The 19729-nt window shown below is 45.9% G+C and overlaps 1 protein-coding gene across 3 annotated transcripts in view; it reads left to right on the forward strand.

Annotated features, from left to right (window-relative positions):
- LOC141273397 (alpha-2-macroglobulin-like protein 1) overlaps positions 1–19729 on the forward strand; it is a 302764-nt gene that overhangs the window by 126955 nt on the left and 156080 nt on the right. The gene's annotated exons all lie outside the window — the stretch shown is intronic.

A 19729-nucleotide genomic window follows, 5' to 3' on the forward strand; every position in this document is an offset into this window, starting at 1 on the left:
AGTTTGTAAAATACGCCCTGTCAGCATTCTGCACTGTTGCCTAGATACCGCACTTGGGGATGTAATCAGCGCTCTGCTGATTCTGATCTATCTATGCATCTATCTATCCCCTATTTATCTATCTAATGGCCGAAAGTGTTTGCACGCTTAAAATTGTTCCAGAAACTAAAGTATTTTTCCCAGAAAATTATTGCAATTACACGTTTTGTTATACACATGTTTATTTCCTTTGTTTGTATTGGAAAAACTCTAAAAATAGGCCGGACAAAATTGTTGGATCCTCAACTTAATATTTGGTTGTACACACTTTGGAATAAATAACTGCAATCAATCACTTCCTATAACCATCAACAAGCTTCTTACACTTCCCAACTGGAATTTTGTGCCACTCTTCTCTTTACAGAATTGCCTATTGGCGAGCCTGTCTAAAGCAGCCCGCTATTACCGGCTTACACCCTGAGAATTAGGTTAATTGTATGAGTGCAGCATAGAGAGTAGCTTGCGGTACAGCACTGCAGTTTACAAACTTAACAATGTTTTCCTATATTTTCCCAACCAAATGTCCCTCTCCCTTCCCGTAATGTCTTCAGTGAACTTAGAGGAATAGTCCGTTCTGAATTGCATAGAAAATACCCCAACAAATTACTGTTATGGCGGTTCAGCCATGAGTGAAGTCTATCGCAGTTATCGCAGTTAAATAACTGTCCACTAATATAATGCTCCCCAGAAACTTTCTCCTGAAACAAAATGAAGTTCAAATTTTGGTCAAGAGTCCATTTTCTGCCGCGTCGGCACCTGAGATTGGATTTGGATTTTTAGCTGTTAAACAAACGTGGCAGCAGATCCGGAAGTCCTGGATGCTGAAGATATCAATAACCGTATTTTACAACAGTCAATTTGCCTAACTATCTAACTACAGGCTATATCTCAGCCTTAGATATTTAGGTGCCAAAATGTTATGAGATGCATGCACAGTAACTCACTGCGGGGCCCCTCCAACCGGTGAGCAGTACCAATGATGCTTGTGGCTTGAATCCTCAGCCGCGTCCGTCACCTCTCACTGTGGGTCCTGGCCTTTAAACAATTGTCTTTTAACAGCATTCCTGACAGAAATCTCCTCAAATCCCGACAGGTACTGGTCACAAGCAAGTTCAGCTCCAATCTGCCGCTTCTCTGCTGTCTGTAGGATGCTCCCAGGCGCCAATGCTGCTGAATCCCTTTCAAGCAGGTGTTTTCACTTTCTAGGCCATCTCTGGATTGAAAACAAGATGGTCACACTTCCCCTTCCTGTTTCTCATGAGTCAAACTGTAACCCCTTCTTTGCCACTTCATATGTATTACACAGTCTTTCAACAATACTTAGGCAATAGCGACATCTTGTGGCCAGATAATATCATCATTGTAAAGAAGCAAAATCTATTTACAAGTACAGTGTTACACTGGTATGAATACAGGTAAAAACAACTATATCACCCGGATGAATTGACACACATCTCACAGAGGCTGACCTGGAAGGAAGGGGGGATAGGAATCTTCCTCCCCCCTATGAAGTAAGTGTAGCTTCTATCCTTCAACTCCACAACTTCCGGTGTAGACCTACCATGCTCTTTAGCTGGCGCTCCTTTATTTGTTTGTGTGTGTTAGAGAAGAAGGGGGTTTTCCAATCTTAGACTTTTTTGGTACATCTACTGGATATACCATAGATGTCTGATAGGTTTACCTTCCAGAGGTGGAAACTGACTGATGCACCTCGAAGTTTAGCGAGTTATTGGTTTCAGTGAGGAGGAGAGGGCATTGTGACCTGGCACATGCTGCCTGCTCACTTCAATGCCCACTTCTCCTCACTGAAGTAGCTCGAGTCGTGACTGAAGAGAGGCAGGAACCAGGTATCAGAGTGGGCCTACAGCCACATTGTTTGCACCCGCACTTACACTTGAAATGTGTCGCTGTGCTCCTCCAGTGCGCAATGAAACGCTGTCAATCAAGACAAGGAACTTGCCTTAATATGCAAATAGGAGGGTGTAACAGTGCACTAAGACATAGGCCATATTAAGGCTGCACTGAAGTGCCCTCATTATCATATAGAATAAAAGTAGATTTTTCTGCAAATATTATGTTAAACTGTATATGCCTGGTATGATTTTATTTTAGGTGCCGCGTCCTCTATATAATTGTTTTTGCAGTTTTATTGGCAATTTGGGTCTGACTCCCTTTAAACAAATAATATTCCAAACATCTATTACTACCAACAGGTTGCATTAAAAGCTCCAAATTGTCAGAATGTGTTCCTATACCTCGGCAGCTATAATGACCATTTCTAAATGCATTAAAGTGCTCACAGTCTCACATCAACTAAGTCCTTGTAATGTTGTGTTGATACTAGTGTTGAGCGAACATGCTCGACACTGCTCGGTACTCGCCCGAGCATCACGCTACTCGGGATGTTCGGCGAGCACCGAGCATTTCTGGGTTACTAGGCCGGGAGCTCGGGTCTCCGCCCTGCATGTTTGGCGCTCTTTACAGAGCCAATGAACATGCAGGGATTGCCAGCCAGTCACTGTAATGCTGCACCCATGTTGGTTGTGGGCATTACAGTGATTGGCTGGCCGCACAGCGTCACCTCGAGTATTTAAAACGGGGCGCCGCCATCTTGGACACAGTCTCTCTCCGGATTAGACAGTGTAGGGACAGCGCTGCTGATTTAGGGAGAGATATAAAATGCAAAATAGTTAGTGTAGGGTCTGAAAAGGCTGCCAGAACAAACAAACAGTCCTTTTCAGGACTAATATCCATCCCAGATACCAGGCAGGCAGGCTGTATAGGAGACACAGTGGTTATACCAGCAAACGCTGCATTACAGTCCTGTGTGCTCCTGTTGCTGAAATTGCTGGGCTTAGCACCAGGTGTCGGGGGCCAGGAAAAATCCTTTTTTTTTCATCTAAATCCTCCTTTTTTTTTCCTTCTTCACACTGTACAAATACCCGTCTTATTAACCTTTTGGTGTGTCCCCCCCCCAAAAAAAAAGAGTGTCTCTGATTTTTCAGACACAAATATAACTGTTGAAAATAGTCTGGTGTAGGCTAGAGAAACAGAAGTGTTGTTTTGCACTTCCACGGTTCAAACCTCTGTATTATCCATTTTGGGCCATTTGTATCTAAAAAAAAAAACTGTTTGAGTGTGTCGCTCACTGTTCAGCCGCAAATATCTCTATTTAAAAAAGTGTGGTATACCCCAGTAAACAATAACTGTGGTTTTGCCATCCCATGGTAAAAAATCTATATTATTCAGCTTTTGGTAGTTTTTTCCGTAAAGAAAAACAGTAGTGTCTCCTGACTGTTGGGACACAAAAATATATCTGTTGAAAATAGTCTTGTGTAGGCCCGACATTCCAGTGTGGTTTCGCAGTTCCACGGGTCAAATCGCTGTACTATCCAGTTTTGGGCCTCTGGTATCTAAAAAAAAAGTAGTTTGAGTGTGTCGCTCACTGTTCAGCCGCAAATATCTCTATTTAAAAAAGTGTGGTATACCCCAGTAAACAATAACTGTGGTTTTGCCATCCCATGGTAAAAAATCTCTATTATTCAGCTTTTGGTAGGTTTTTCCGTAAAGAAAAACAGTAGTGTCTCCTGACTGTTGTGACACAAAAATATATCTGTTGAAAATAGTCTTGTGTAGGCCCGACATCACAGTGTGGTTTCGCAGTTCCACGGGTCAAATCGCTGTACTATCCAGTTTTGGGCCTTTGGTATCTAAAAAAAAAGCAGTTTGAGTGTGTCGCTCACTGTTCAGCCGCAAATATCTCTATTTAAAAAAGTGTGGTATACCACAGTAAACAATAACTGTGGTTTTGCCATCCCACGGTAAAAAATCTCTATTATTCAGCTTTTAGTATTTTTTTCCGTAAAGAAAAACAGTAGTGTCTCCTGACTGTTGGGACACAAAAATATATCTGTTGAAAATAGTCTTGTGTAGGCCCGACATCCCAGTGTGGTTTCGCAGTTCCACGGGTCAAATCGCTGTACTATCCAGTCTTGGGCCTTTGGGATCTAAAAAAAAAGCAGTTTGAGTGTGTCGCTCACTGTTCAGCCGCAAATATCTCTATTTAAAAAAGTGTGGTATACCCCAGTAAACAATAACTGTGGTTTTGAAATCCCATGGTAAAAAATCTCTATTATTCAGCTTTTGGTAGTTTTTTCCGTAAAGAAAAACAGTAGTGTCTCCTGACTGTTGTGACACAAAAATATATCTGTTGAAAATAGTCTTGTGTAGGCCCGACATCCCAGTGTGGTTTCGCAGTTCCACGGGTCAAATCGCTGTACTATCCAGTTTTGGGCCTTTGGTATCTAAAAAAAAAGCAGTTTGAGTGTGTCGCTCACTGTTCAGCCGCAAATATCTCTATTTAAAAAAGTGTGGTATACCACAGTAAACAATAACTGTGGTTTTGCCATCCCACGGTAAAAAATCTCTATTATTCAGCTTTTAGTATTTTTTTCCGTAAAGAAAAACAGTAGTGTCTCCTGACTGTTGGGACACAAAAATATATCTGTTGAAAATAGTCTTGTGTAGGCCCGACATTCCAGTGTGGTTTCGCAGTTCCACGGGTCAAATCGCTGTACTATCCAGTTTTGGGCCTTTGGTATCTAAAAAAAAAGCAGTTTGAGTGTGTCGCTCACTGTTCAGCCGCAAATATCTCTATTTAAAAAAGTGTGGTATACCCCAGTAAACAATAACTGTGGTTTTGCTATCCCACGGTAAAAAATCTATATTATTCAGCTTTTGGTAGTTCTTTCCGTAAAGAAAAACAGTAGTGTCTCCTGACTGTTGTGACACAAAAATATATCTGTTGAAAATAGTCTTGTGTAGGCCCGACATCCCAGTGTGGTTTCGCAGTTCCACGGGTCAAATCGCTGTACTATCCAGTTTTGGGCCTTTGGGATCTAAAAAAAAAGCAGTTTGAGTGTGTCGCTCACTGTTCAGCCGCAAATATCTCTATTTAAAAAAGTGTGGTATACCCCAGTAAACAATAACTGTGGTTTTCCTCTTCCACGGTTCTAATCTACTCTTTATTACCCTTTTTCCATTGATAGTGCAAGTGTAAGCTATTTTACTTCATTTACAATGGGCAAGGCGCGTTGCAAGGGATGTGAAAGTGGACGTTCTGGTGATGGTTCGTGCAGAGGACGGGGCCGTGGCCAAGGTGAAAATGTGCCACCACCAACAGCCACATCTTTTCGCTCCCACTTCTTGATCGAATTACTAGGGAAGCACAGAACAACACCAGTATTGAGAACTGATCAGTGTGAACAGGTTATTAATTGGATAGCAGATAATACTTCCAGTTACCTGGGCACCACCACCTCCGGTCTGTCTTCCACACGGTCAACTCTTAGTAGCCGTGAGTCTCGACCGCATACTCCTCCTCACCCTGATGCTGCTTCCTCACACCATGCCGAGTGTCATCAGACAGCAAGTGATCCCACACTTGGACACTCTGAAGAGCTGTTCACTGGTCCATTTCCATATTTGGGCCCCTCGCCTGATACGCTTGAAGTGGTGGAAGAGGAGATCCCATGTTGCGATGCCCAAATATTTGAACAGCCACGGCCACAGGAAGTCGACGTTGGCAATCTGTCACAAGAGGTGGACGATGACGAGACACAATTGCCAGGAAGTGAGGAGGAGGATCGTGGTGCGCAAGTGGAAGAGGAGGAGGTGGTGGATGATCTATTAACTGACCCAACGTGGAAGGAGGACATGCAGAGTGAGGCCAGCAGCACACAGGGGGAGGGAGGCAGAGTACCCCAACAGGCAGGAAGAAGCAGTGTGGTGGCCGCAGACAGAAGGCAAGCAACCGTTCCCCGTAACACCAACACGAGGGACGTTGCCAGTACAAGCGGTAGGTCTTCCAGAGTCTGGAATTTTTTTAAAGACTCTGCTGATAACCCCAAAAAGGCCATATGTTCCACCTACCATGCCAGCATCATCAGGGGTGACAAAACTACCAGCCTGACCACCACCAGCATGATCAGGCACATGGCAGCAAAGCACCCGACTTTGTGGGGCGAAACCCAGGGTCCACGACCAGTGTCAGCGGGTGTCACCACTGCTTCTTCCACTGTTGTGCGTGCAATAGAACCCCCTGTTGTGTGTGCAAGGCAATCCCCTGTCCATACTGCATGTAAAGATGCCCCCTCCTCTCAGTCTTCACTTGTTATAGCAGTTTCTCAAGAAACAGCATCAACGTCCACGTCCACGTCCCACCGCAGCATTCAATTGTCCATATCCCAGACCTTAGAACGAAAGCGGAAATTCGCAGCTAACGCCCCACAGGCCACAGTCCTAAATTCGCACATTTCACGACTGCTTGCATTGGAAATGCTGCCTTTTAGGCTGGTGGAGATGGAATCCTTCCGCTATCTTATGGCGGTGGCCGTCCCTCGGTACTCGGTCCCCAGCCAACACTATTTTGCACGGTGTGCCATCCCCGCACTACACAAGCACGTGTCCCAAAGCATCTGCCGTGCCCTCAACAACGCAGTTACTGGGAGAGTCCACCTGACAACGGACACGTGGACAAGTGCTTGTGGCCAGGGACGGTACATCTCTCTGACGGCACACTGGGTAAACATAGTGGAAGACGGGACCCAGTCGGACCTTGGGACGGAACACATACTCCCCACACCGAGGATTGCGGGCCCTATGTCAGTCAGAATTGCCCCCACAGTGTACAGCTCCTGCGCATCCTCCTCCTCCTCCTCATGTTCAGCCTCCATCTCAGATATCACCACATCAGTTACAAGCTGGAAGCATTGCAGTACTGCCTCCGCCAAGCGGCAACAGGCTGTGCTGAAACTCATAAGCTTAGGTGATAAACCTCACACTGCTTGTGAGTTGTGGACAGCTGTGAAAGAGCAGGCAGATCTGTGGCTGAGACAGCTGAACCTACATCCCGGCATGGTCGTGTGTGACAATGGCCGTAACCTGGTGGCGGCTCTGAGGCTAGGTGAGATCACACACGTACCATGCCAGGCTCATGTGCTTAACCTCGTGGTTAAGCGGTTTCTTAAATCGTACCCCAAGTTGCCAGATCTGCTCGTGAAAGTACGCCGCCTGTCAGCTCATTTTCGCAAGTCGGCTACAGCTTCCGCCGCCCTTGCTGTGTTGCAGCAGCGTTTGCAGCTTCCGGCACACCGACTGGTGTGTGATGTCCCCACACGTTGGAACTCTACTCTCCACATGTTGCAAAGGATTTGTGAGCAGAAGAGAGCAGTTGTGGAGTACCAGCTGCAACAAGGCCGTCGATATTCAGGTCAGACTCCACACATAAGACCTCAGGAGTGGACCTGGATGTCTGACATATGTACCATCCTGACAAACTTTGAGGAGGCCACCAAGATGGTGAGTGGCGATGACGTCATCATTAGTGTCAGCATCCCACTTGTCTGTCTTTTGCAACGCTCTCTGCAGAGAATTAAAGAGGAGGCATTGCAGCCAGAGTATGATGAGATGGATCAAGAAGCCGTAGCGGGCGATTACACACAGCCCAGCCTCATCTCATCCCAACGTGCATTGGGGGACAATGAGGGAGAGGAGGAGGAGGAGGAGGAAGAACAGGAGCTGCTATCATGCGTTGTAGACGGTAGTACCTGTACAAGTGTCATACTGTCGGTTCAGCGTGAGTGGCCTGAGGACAGGGGGGAGGAGGAAGAGGAGGAGGAGGAGAGCATGGTCAGTAGTCATCTTGGTGAGGACACGGAAATCTTGCCCGTTACCAGTCTGGCACGCATGGCTAACTTTATGTTACGCTGCCTTAACCGTGACCCTCGCGTTGTCAAAATGTTGGGTGACAGTCATTACTGGTTGGTGACACTTGTAGACCCCTGCTACAAGGAGAACTTTCACTCTCTTATTCCTGAGATGGAGAGGTCTACAAAAATGGGGAAATACCAGAAGGCCCTTGCTGCAGAACTCTTAAAAAAATTCCCATCTGAACACGCTAGCGGCAGAGGTCACAGTTCGTTGCCCAACCAAGGCGTACAGGCGAGAGAGATGCAACTCCAATCCAGCAGAGGCAGGGGAACACTGTCAACATTCTGGGACAGTTTTCTGACACCCGCCCAGCTTACAGGCCCTGAGGCGCGGGGTACTCTCACAAGGAGTGGAAAGTTTCAAAAGATGGTGAGGGAGTACCTTGCCGATCGTACCAGCGTCCTCCGTGATTCCTCTGTGCCTTTTAATTATTGGTTATCCAAGCTGCACACTTGGAATGAACTCGCTCTGTACGCCTTGGAGGTCCTGGCCTGCCCTGCCGCTAGCGTGTTATCGGAGTGTGTTTTTAGTGCCGCTAGGGGAATTATAACTGATAAGCGCACTCTCCTGTCAACTGACAATGCTGACAAGCTGACCCTTATCAAAATGAACAAGGGCTGGATTGGGCCAGACTTCTCATCACCACCAAATGACAGCAGAGTAACATAAAGTCAAATTCACTATGTTATTTCGGGAGGTGTATTCACATGCACCGCTTCACACCCACACATGGGTATACGCTTACTCGTTTCGGCTGTTTAATCTTCTTCTCCTTATCCTCAGCCTTCACCACCAGTATATCACCAGGGTGCCAGCATTGCAAGTTCCTCCGTCCTTATTTTTGGCAGCTTTTGCTAGCAAGGCATAAGCAAATACTATGGGACACCCACTCCCCAATAGTGTTGAGCCACCCCCGTAGTGTTCGAGTTCGGTTCGGTTCGTCGAACACCCGTGTGTTCGCCGAACTGTTCGTCGAACTGTTCGTCGAACACCTTCGAACACCGTTAAAACCAATGGCAGGCAAACAAAAACACATAGAAACACATAGAAAACACCTTCAAAGGTGTCCAAAAGCTGACAAACTACTCAGAAGACACAACTAACACATGGAAAAGTGACAAGTACATATAGTCATGCGAAAAGAAAAGAGGTGGAGGAGTAAAAGGAGGGGGAGACACAGATATAGGCATGTCATGCCCTTCTAAAATCCAAAAAGTGAGAAGCCGACACGTTCAGTCCGCTCCTGCCCGTGCCACCTCCGTGTCGCCGGGTTTGTGCCAGAGCCGCGGTGAACCCTGACGGCCAGCCCCCCTCTCCCAATACTGGTGCCTGTCCGCTGGTGGGTCGAGCGAGCCCCCCTGTGGTGGAGGCAGCTCTAAGCTTTTTAATTTAAATTGTCTCTCTAATTTGAATGAATACACTTTAAATCCATTTACAAAGATCTATTGGAGGGCAAGTCTCATGCCAGCAGCCGCGTAATTCCAGCTCCAGTAGCGTCCACTAAAGCTGCTGCAGTTAAAAAGCTTTTATAAGGATCGAGCTCAGCTGTCCACCGCAAGGCATCCTACTGCCAGTCCCAGCCCCTATGCCTTGGGGTGCCTCCTGATGCTCTTCACTGAGTATCCCGTGGTCTCGAAGCATTTCCTTTGAAAAAATTAGGTGTCCAAACTACAGGTGGTGTAGCTTCCTTAACAGCCGGGATAATCCGCTGACTAGCAGACACTGCTACTAGGCACAAAGTATTTCCTGGGCTAGATGCAGTTAAAAATTTGTAATTAGATACTCTCGTTGGATGCTGAGAAAGCATTCCATAGAGTCTCCTGGCACGCCATATATGATTCTCTTAAAAAGCTTGGGGTAGGTGTCTAGGGGACCCTTTTATAGCCAAAATCATGGCCCTGTATCACAATACGTCACCTAGGCTGAAGATAAATAGAACTGTAGCACCCTGAGGGCTCGGTTGCTACAGAAGTATTGCACCTCACCCAGAGGTGTGATATATCACTCTCAGGTAAGGATGGAGTGTGGATCAGGACCCGAAGAGGAGCGGAGAAGGCTCCAGGAACGAGGAATGAAGGGATCCCAGGAGTGCGGACGGGCGAGTTGCCACCGCACGCCCGAATCCACCTGCGTGGAGGGGTCAGGCCAAAGGGGGAGACCGGTCCCCGAAACTAGTGGAGGCAGGAAACGACCCTCAGCTAGAAACCGGAAGCTGTGACATTTTATGTGGCGCAGCCCCTCGCTACACCCGCTAGGAAGGCACCACATAGGGTCAGGGAAACTGGCGCCAAGTTTACCAAGAGGAGGCCCGAGGCAGCCGGACAGAAGGGTTGGTAAGAAAGGCCAGACAAAGGACACACAAAGGGGGTCCTGTGAAGCGCTCCAAAGTTATCTGGGAGTTGTCTGAGCCCCTCACCTGGTGAGCACAGTACGACGTGGGCAGCCGTTACCTGCAGACGTGGTCTGGATAATAAGAACTGTGAGTAAAGGCCCTGGACTGCATCACTGACTCCGTGTCGTTACTGCTGCTGCCCTGCACCATCACCCCCATCCTCCGCATACACTGCCCTGAGGCTATACTCCTCCCGTGGGGAGTTATGCTACGCTCTGCTGCACCCACAACACCAGCCTCAGCGGTCTGCCCTGGAGCGGCGGTTCACTCTGACCGCAATCCACGGGTGGCGTAGTCGGACATTTAAACATCAAAACCACATAAATAGTTCCGCCACTGGTTTGACCGCCTTGAGCCACGGAACCGGGTCGCCGCCACGGAGACTACAACCACCAGCATCCACCAAAAAGGGTCCGGCTCCGGGTGTCCCAAGGCCCAGGGGGTACATCAGAACATTTTCATCACCTTTCACAATCACTAATGGGACAAGGCAGGGATGTCCTCTGTCCCCTCTCTTATACATCCTAGTGACGGAGCACCTGCTCTCATCAATTCGCCATAACCCCAATATTAGGTGGATTGAGGTGGGAGGCACCGAGTACAAGTGCTCTCTATTTGCTGATGATGTCCTAGTATATATCACTCAATCACATATATCCATCCATGCTGTTATGGCTGAAATAGATCACTTTGTTACATGGTCAAATTTTAAAATCAATGCAGCGAAGTCTGAGGCCCTCGATGTCTCCCTCCCCAAATCCATATAGGATTCCATCCAGTCCAACTTTCCCTTTGCCTGGCCCTCACAGGGTATCAAATACTTAGGAATTCCTATTCATACAGACCTCTCCCATCTATGTTATCTTAATTTTGGGCCCTTTATTGAACAACTCCATATAGACCACGGTTGCCAAGTTAGAACTGTAAGATTCACTACGTGAACCACTGGTGTTTTGTGGAAAAGCACATGTACACTGTGTTCCAAATTATTATGCAAAAAGTGATTAGGAGTGATAAGGGAAGAATTTGTTTGTTTGTCAGTTAAACTCATTGATGGTGATGTGTGTCAGGGCTCTTTATATCACCGTAAGCAATTGCAGACACCTGTGCTAATTAGTTTGGCAGGTGTGTCCAATGAAAGGCAAGACTACTTAAGAAGGCTGTCTCACATTATTAAGCAGCCTACATTTTCTGCCAAAATGGGAAAGAAAAAGGATGTGTCGGCTGCTGAGAAGCAACAAATTGTGGAGTGTTTAGGTCAAGGCATGACTACAATCAACATTGTGCGATGATCAGGATGAAGTGTCTTGGCAATCAAGAAGTATGTAGCTGATTCACAGTACACACGTGTGCGTGCTGATAAGGGCAAATTGAGGACTCTTTCCTACAGGCAATTACGTCAGGTTAAAAGAGCAGCGGCAAAAAAGCCTTGTCATAGCAGCAAACAAGTTTTTGAAGCTGCTGGTGCCTCCAACGTCCCCCGAACAACAAGATGCAGGGTCCTTCAGAGGCTTGCATCTGTGCATACGCCATCCTGTCGACCTCCTCTATCCACTTCACACAAGCAGAAACGGCTCCAGTGGGCCAAACATTACATGAAGACTGATTTCAAAACTGTTTTGTTCACGGATGAGTGCCGTGCAGCGCTCGATGGTCCAGATGGATGGAGTGGAGGATGGCTGGTTGATGGACACCCCATGCAAACACGGCTACAGCGCCAACAAGGAGGAGGTGGAGTAATGTTTTGAGCTGGAATCATGGGGAGAGAGATTGTCGGCCCCTTTAGGATCCCTGAAGGCGCTAAAGATGAACTCCATAATGTATGTGGATTTTCTCAAACAGCACTTCCTGCCATGGTTCAAGAAGAAGAACCATGTATTTCACAGCAAGATCATTTTTTTGCATGATAATGCACCATCTCATGCTGCACATAAAACATCTGCATCTCTGGCTGATATGGGCATAAAAGGGGACAAACTTATGGTGTGACCCCCATGCTCCCCTGACCTCTACCCCATTCAGAACCTCTAGAGCATCATCAAAAGGAGTGTCTATGATGGCGGGAGGCAGTTCACATCTAAGCAACAGCTCTGGGAGGGTATTCTGTCCTCATGCAAAACAATTGAAGCAGAAACCATCCAAAACCTGACAAATTCAATGGACGAGAGAGTTCAGAAGCTCCTTTCGAACAAGGGGTCCTATGTGAAAATGTAACATCACCTAGAATAAAGTTTTGAGTTGAAAACTGTTTGATTTCAGCTTCTAATAACCTGCTAATGCTTATAATTTCAAAAATAACCATTTTTTTGGTCTTTATTAAAATGAAAAGGTTGATCGAAAAGTTTGGGGGATCTAACAGTGTGGCAACCCAGTAGTCATGATTACTTCGAATTCTGACAATATGAGGGTCATGTTGCAGGTAGTGCAGCTAGAAGGCACTTATGAGTCTTGCGCATCTCGGAGACCCAAAATTATTTTCCGGGCTAGATGCAGCTAAAAATTATTATTAATTTTAAATCTGGTGGAGCTTAGTATAGATGGCCTAATAGGATCAGTGCTGCACACTGCTACAAAGCCCAAATTATTTTCCAGTCAAGATACAGATAAACATGATTAGTAATTTTAAATCTGGTGGAGCTTATTATAGATGGCCTAATAGAATCAGTGCTGCACACTGCTACAAAGCCCAAATTATTTTCCAGCCAAGATACAGATAAACATGATTAGTAATTTGAAAGCTTAAAATGGTTGGTAGGATGATTTTAACCAATCATCAAGCTTTTACTCTCCCCAGGATGACACAGGGGTAGAAAAGTCGTTTCGGATCCATGATTTGTTCATCTTTATGAACGTGAGTCTGTCTACAATATCAGTGGAGAGCTGCGTGCGCTTATCTGTCAGCACACCATCAGCAGCGCTGAACACACGTTCAGACAGAACGCTGGCTGCGGGGCATGACAAGATCTCCAAGGCGTAAGTGGCTAGCTCCGGCCATTTATCCAGATTGGAAGCCCAAAAAGAGCAAGGGTCCAGTGACACAGTCATGGCTTCAATGTTTACTTGGAGATACTCCTGTACCATCGTCTCTAGGCGTTGACTATGTGTCAGACTTCTTGTCTCCTGTGGCCTTGCAAAGGATGGGCTAAAAAAGTGGTGAAATGATTCCGCAAAATTGATGTTACCAGCAGAAACTGTGGTTCTGTTACAGTTTGAGTGCTGAACACTTGACGGTTCCACGGTTGGCAAGTTGGAACTGTGAGATTCACTACGTGCACCACTGGTGTTTTGTGGAAAAGCACATGTAAGATTCTGCAACAGTCTCTGCTGATACTCCTGCATGCGTGCATCCCTTTCTATGGCAGGAATAATTTCTGCAAATTTACTTTTGTACCGGGGATCTAACAGTGTGGCAACCCAGTAGTCAGGATTATTTCTAATTCTCACAATTCGAGGGTCATGTTGCAGGTAGTGCAGCAAGAAGGCACTCATGTGTGTTGCGCATCCAGGAGCACCAAGTCCCTGTTGTGTTGGTGGCGAGGTAACAATCATGCTTCCTTCCTCTGTCCTCTCCCCCCAACCTCGCACAACAGAAATGTGATCAAGGTCTCCCTCATCTGATGAGTCTTCCATCAGTTCGTCCTCCACTTCTTCCTGGGCTCCTGCACCTTCCTCACTAGTTTGGTTGCTACCATGCGCCCTGGTAAAACCATCTCCCCCACCCTCACATGCCTGCAGCCTTGGTGCTGCCGACCGTCTGGACCTTGCAGATGTTAGCCCTTCCGCATACAACTCCTCCTCCTCTACTTCGTCCACCTCCTCTTGTGCCACCACCTGACTCCGAATTCTGTTTAACATGTGCTCCAGCATGTAAATGACCGGATAGTCATGCTGATAATGACATCGTCAGCACTAAACATCTTCGTCGCCATTTCAAAACTGTGCAGAAGGGTGCATAGGTCCCTGATCTGAGACCACTCCTCCAGCGTGATTTGCCCCACCTCTGGTTCTCGTTGGCCCAGGCTATACGTCAGAATGTATTGCACCAGGGCTTGTCGGTACTGCCACAGTCGCTGCAACATGTGCAGAGCTGAATTCCACCAGGTAGGCACATCGCATTTTAGCCGGTGAAGTGGCAGGCCCAACGACTTCTGTAGAGATGTAAGTCGCTGAGCTGCGGGATGCGAACGGCGGAAGTGAGCACACAGCGACCGTGCCCTCTGCAGAAGGCCATCTAGTCTGGGATAGTGGGCTAAAAATTGCTGGACAACCAGGTTCAACACGTGAGCCATACAAGGCACGTGTGTGACATTGCCCCGGCGAAGGGCCGCACCCAGGTTTGCAGCATTGTCGCACACGGCCTTCCCTGGTTTCAGGTCCAGTGGAGACAACCATTCATGAAATTGGTTCTCCAGAGCTGACCACAACTCCTCAGCTGTGTGACTCACATTTCCCAGACATTTCAATGTAAAAACCGCCTGATGACGTTGAGCCCTACTGCCAGCATAGTAAGGAGGTGTGCAGGATCCCTTCTGCGCAGATAGAAAGCTTGTGGCATGACCAGACAGGCTTTGGGTGCAGGTGGAAGACCGAGAGGAGGTTGAGGAGGCAGAAGCAGTGGAGGAACTTTGACATAAAGAGGATTGACGCACAACTCGTGGGGACGACAAGACTTGGACAGCAGCCCCTTGTCCTGCTGTCACCATAGTTACCCAGTGCCCAGTCAGCGACATGTAACGCCCCTGTCCATGCCTACTCGTCCAAGTGTCTGTGGTGAAATGCACCCTGTCACACACAGAGTTTCTCAAAGAAGCGGTGATGTTGTGTGCGACATGCTGGTGGAGCGCAGGCACACCTTTGTTTGAGAAGTAGTGCCGACTGGGCATCTGGTACTGGGGCACTGCGACGGACATAAGGTCTCGAAAATCCTCTGTGTCCACCAGGCGGAAAGGCAGCATTTCTGTAGCCAAGAGCTTGCAGATGGTGAAATTCAACCTCTTAGCTTTCTCATGGCTAGGAGGAAATGGTCTTTTACTTGTCCACATCTGAGGGACCGAGGGCTGGCTATTGTGCTTAGACGGGGTTGATAAGGGTGTCCCCGGCAAACTGCCGGTCTGTGAGGAAGATGCAGGCGGACATGTTAGGTTGCCTTGATCCAAAGGTGGTGCTATCGATGTCGGACAGCGCTCAACACCAGCTGGTGTTACCACCTCCAAAGAAAATGATGACCTGCCAATCACGCTGGCTGTTGCGGGTAAAGAGGTGGCAGGTCTGCGCCCCAAAACAGGTGTGACTGCTGTCCCCCCAGTCACAGAGGATGAAGAGGCCGCGGATGCACAAGATATGGCAGACGGTGGTTGGCCCGGCCGGCTAGGCCGCATTGTAGCACACTGAGCTTCCCACTGCAACTTATGCTTCATGTCCATGTGCCGGTTCATGCATGAAGTACTCAAACTATGTATTTTTTGGCCTCTACTTAGCTTTTGCTGACAAATGTTACAGATAACACGAGTTGGGTCATCTTTATCGATCTGAAAAAATGCCCAGGCTATGCAAGGCTTAGCACCCATGCGTCCTGAAGAGCCACCACGACTTGTGGTGAGAGGCAGAGTTGTGTTTGAGAATGCAGTTGTTGACGTGCTTCCAGTACTACGTCACTGTCCAGGAAGGCACAACCTGACCTCGTCGTCACTAGCATCTTCCTCCACCTCCTCTGCTGACCTCATCTCTTGGCTGACTGTGGGTTGACAGTAAGTGGGATCTCCAACCTCATCATCATCACCCTGTGCGTTATCACACCCGTCGTCCTCAGAGCCAACCTGTTCCTGCCCTGACAAAAAACTAAAGTTGTCGCTCCAATCAGGTATTTGAGTCTCATCATCGTCTTCCTCATTGTCTCCACCAACAGGAGTTACAGTTTGGGAATGAGGGTCTACATTATGGTCAGAACCTTCTGCGTATGGTCCTGGATCCGACTCATAAAGATTCTGGGCATCAGTGCAGATCATTTCCTCGTCTGGATTCACAGAAGCGCTGGAGTCGACCTCTGATTCCCAGGCTATAGTATGAGTAAACAGCTCTGCAGACTCAACCATCTGTTTTACCTCATACTCAGACGGGCAGCTGGAGATTTGGGAGGTGTGAGGAAGCAAGTGCGATTGGGGTGACACCTTTGAGGACTGGAGTATTTGTGATGTTGAAGTTGATGTGGAGGAGAGCCCACTTAAAGGAGCACTTGATATCCGTTGAAGCACCTGCAGTTTTTGTGCCTCATCTGGAATTTGTAGCGATTGGCGTGGCCGTAAGAAAGGGATCTTATCACATTGTCCGCTAAAAGAAGAAGACATTTTAGTTTGGCTGGAAGATGGTCTTTCTTCTGCAGATGTTACTGTTGTTTTAACACCTACCCCACGGACACAACCTTTTTTTCCCCTTCCCAACACGCCTATTCCCCTTTCCACCAGCAGCAGGCCTTTTTCCACTCATTTTGGTGGTTAACTAATTCACAACTCTGGAGTTGTTTGCACAAAAAAACAATGGATGGGAACCGAGCAGAGCTGAGTGGCCAAACTGTGGTATTAGGCCAAAACTATTGGCTGGGTTAGATGCAGAAAAAAATTATGTTCAATTTGCAACCTGATGGAGGTCAGTATAGATGGACTAATAGAACAAGTCCCACACACAGCTAGAAGCCCAAATATTTTTTCAGAGGTAGATGCAGAAAAAAATTGTATTCAGTTTGCAACCTGATGGAGGTCAGTATAGATGGACTAATAGAACAAGTCCCACACACAGCTAGAAGCCCAAATATTTTTTCAGAGGTAGATGCAGAAAAAAATTGTATTCAGTTTGCAACCTGATGGAGGTCAGTATAGATGGACTGATAGAACAAGTCCTACACACAGCTAGAAGCCCAAATATTTTTTCAGAGGTAGATGCAGAAAAAAATTATATTCAGTTTGCAACCTGATGGAGGTCAGTATAGATGGACTAATAGAACAAGTCCCACACACAGCTAGAAGCCCAAATATTTTTTCAGAGGTAGATGCAGAAAAAAAAATATATTCAGTTTGCAACCTGATGGAGGTCAGTATAGATGGACTAATAGAGAAAGTCCCACACACTGCTAGAAGGCCAAATATTTTTTCAGAGCTAGATGCAGACAAAAAATTATTTTAAATTTGCAACCTGATGGAGGTCAGTATAGGTGGACTAATAGAACAAGTCCCACACACTGCTAGAAGGCCACATATTTTTTCAGAGCTAGATGCAGAGAAAAATTATATTCAGTTTGCAACCTGATGGAGGTCAGTATAGATGGACTAATAGAACAAGTCCCACACACAGCAAAAAGCCCAAATATTTTTTCAGAGGTAGATGCAGAAAAAAATTATATTCAGTTTGCAACCTGATGGAGGTCTGTATAGATGGATTAATAGAACAAGTCCCAAACACAGCTAGAAGCCCAATATTTTTTCAGAGGTAGATGCAGAAAAAAAATATATTCAGTTTGCAACCTGATGGAGGTCAGTATAGATGGACTAATAGAGAAAGTCCCACACACTGCTAGAAGGCCAAATATTTTTTCAGAGCTAGATGCAGACAAAAAATTATTTTTAATTTGCAACCTGATGGAGGTCAGTATAGATGGACTAATAGAGAAAGTCCCACACACTGCTAGAAGGCCAAATATTTTTTCAGAGCTAGATGCAGATATAAATTATTTTTAATTTGCAACCTGATGGAGGTCAGTATAGATGGACTAATAGAGAAAGTCCCACACACTGCTAGAAGGCCAAATATTTTTTCAGAGCTAGATGCAGAAAAAAATTGTATTCAGTTTGCAACCTGATGGAGGTCAGTATAGATGGACTAATAGAGAAAGTCCCACACACTGCTAGGAGGCCAAATATTTTTTCAGAGCTAGATGCAGATATAAATTATTTTTAATTTGCAACCTGATGCAGGTCAGTATAGATGGACTAATAGAACAAGTCCCACACACTGCTAGAAGGCCAAATATTTTTTCAGAGGTAGATGCAGAAAAAAATTGTATTCAGTTTGCAACCTGATGGAGGTCAGTATAGATGGACTAATAGAACAAGTCCCACACACAGCTAGAAGCCCAAATATTTTTTCAGAGGTAGATGCAGAAAAAAATATATTCAGTTTGCAACCTGATGGAGGTCAGTATAGATGGACTAATAGAGAAAGTCCCACACACTGCTAGAAGGCCAAATATTTTTTCAGAGCTAGATGCAGACAAAAAAATTATTTTGAATTTGCAACCTGATGGAGGTCAGTATAGATGGACTAATAGAGAAAGTCCCACACACTGCTAGAAGGCCAAATATTTTTTCAGAGCTAGATGCAGACAAAAATTATTTTTAATTTGCAACCTGATGGAGGTCAGTATAGATGGACTAATAGAGAAAGTCCCACACACTGCTAGAAGGCCAAATATTTTTTCAGAGCTAGATGCAGAAAAAAATTATATTCAGTTTGCAACCTGATGGAGGTCAGTATAGATGGACTAATAGAACAAGTCCCACACACAGCTAGAAGCCCACATATTTTTTCAGAGCTAGATGCAGATAAAAATTATTTTTAATTTGCAACCTGATGGAGGTCAGTATAGATGGACTAATAGAGAAAGTCCCACACACTGCTAGAAGGCCAAATATTTTTTCAGAGCTAGATGCAGAAAAAAATTATATTCAGTTTGCAACCTGATGGCGGTCAGCATAGATGGACTAATAGAACAAGTCCCACACACAGCTAGAAGCCCAAATATTTTTTCAGAGGTAGATGCAGATAAAAATTATTTTTAATTTGCAACCTGATGGAGGTCAGTATAGATGAACTAATAGAGAAAGTCCCACACACTGCTAGAAGGCCAAATATTTTTTCAGAGCTAGATGCAGACAAAAAATTATTTTGAATTTGCAGCGTGATGGAGGTCAGTATAGATGGACTAATAGAACAAGTCCCACACACTGCTAGAAGGCCAAATATTTTTTCAGAGCTAGATGCAGAAAAAATTATATTCAGTTTGCAACCTGATGGAGGTCAGTATAGATGGACTAATAGAACAAGTCCCACACACTGCTAGAAGTCCAAATATTTTTTCAGAGCTAGATGCAGAAAAAAATTATATTCAATTTGCAACCTGATGGAGGTCAGTATAGATGGACTAATAGAATGATGCTATGCCCAAAAGATTTTACTTCACTAGGTGCAGTAAAAAAATTGGTATTCTATACACAGGTGGTATATCTTGCAACACAGATAGGCTACTCCACACACTCTGCAATAGGCCAAAAAGGATTAGCTTTGCTAGATTCAGCCAAATGCTGTGAAAAAAACTTGCACAGCACTGGCACAGACCTGCCTGGCAAAAACTGATAGGAACTGATGTAACCTAGTCCTGAAAAGGACTGCAATTACAATTAGTCTTTACTCCCACAATCTATCTATTTAAGAGCACAGACCTGCCTGATAAAAGTCGTAAGAAATGCTGTAACCTAGTCC

The sequence above is a fragment of the Phyllobates terribilis genome, unplaced genomic scaffold (genome assembly GCF_046119375.1).
Source record: "Phyllobates terribilis strain yellow unplaced genomic scaffold, ASM4611937v1 Scaffold_5__5_contigs__length_657084704, whole genome shotgun sequence".
Lineage (NCBI taxonomy): Eukaryota > Metazoa > Chordata > Amphibia > Anura > Dendrobatidae > Phyllobates > Phyllobates terribilis.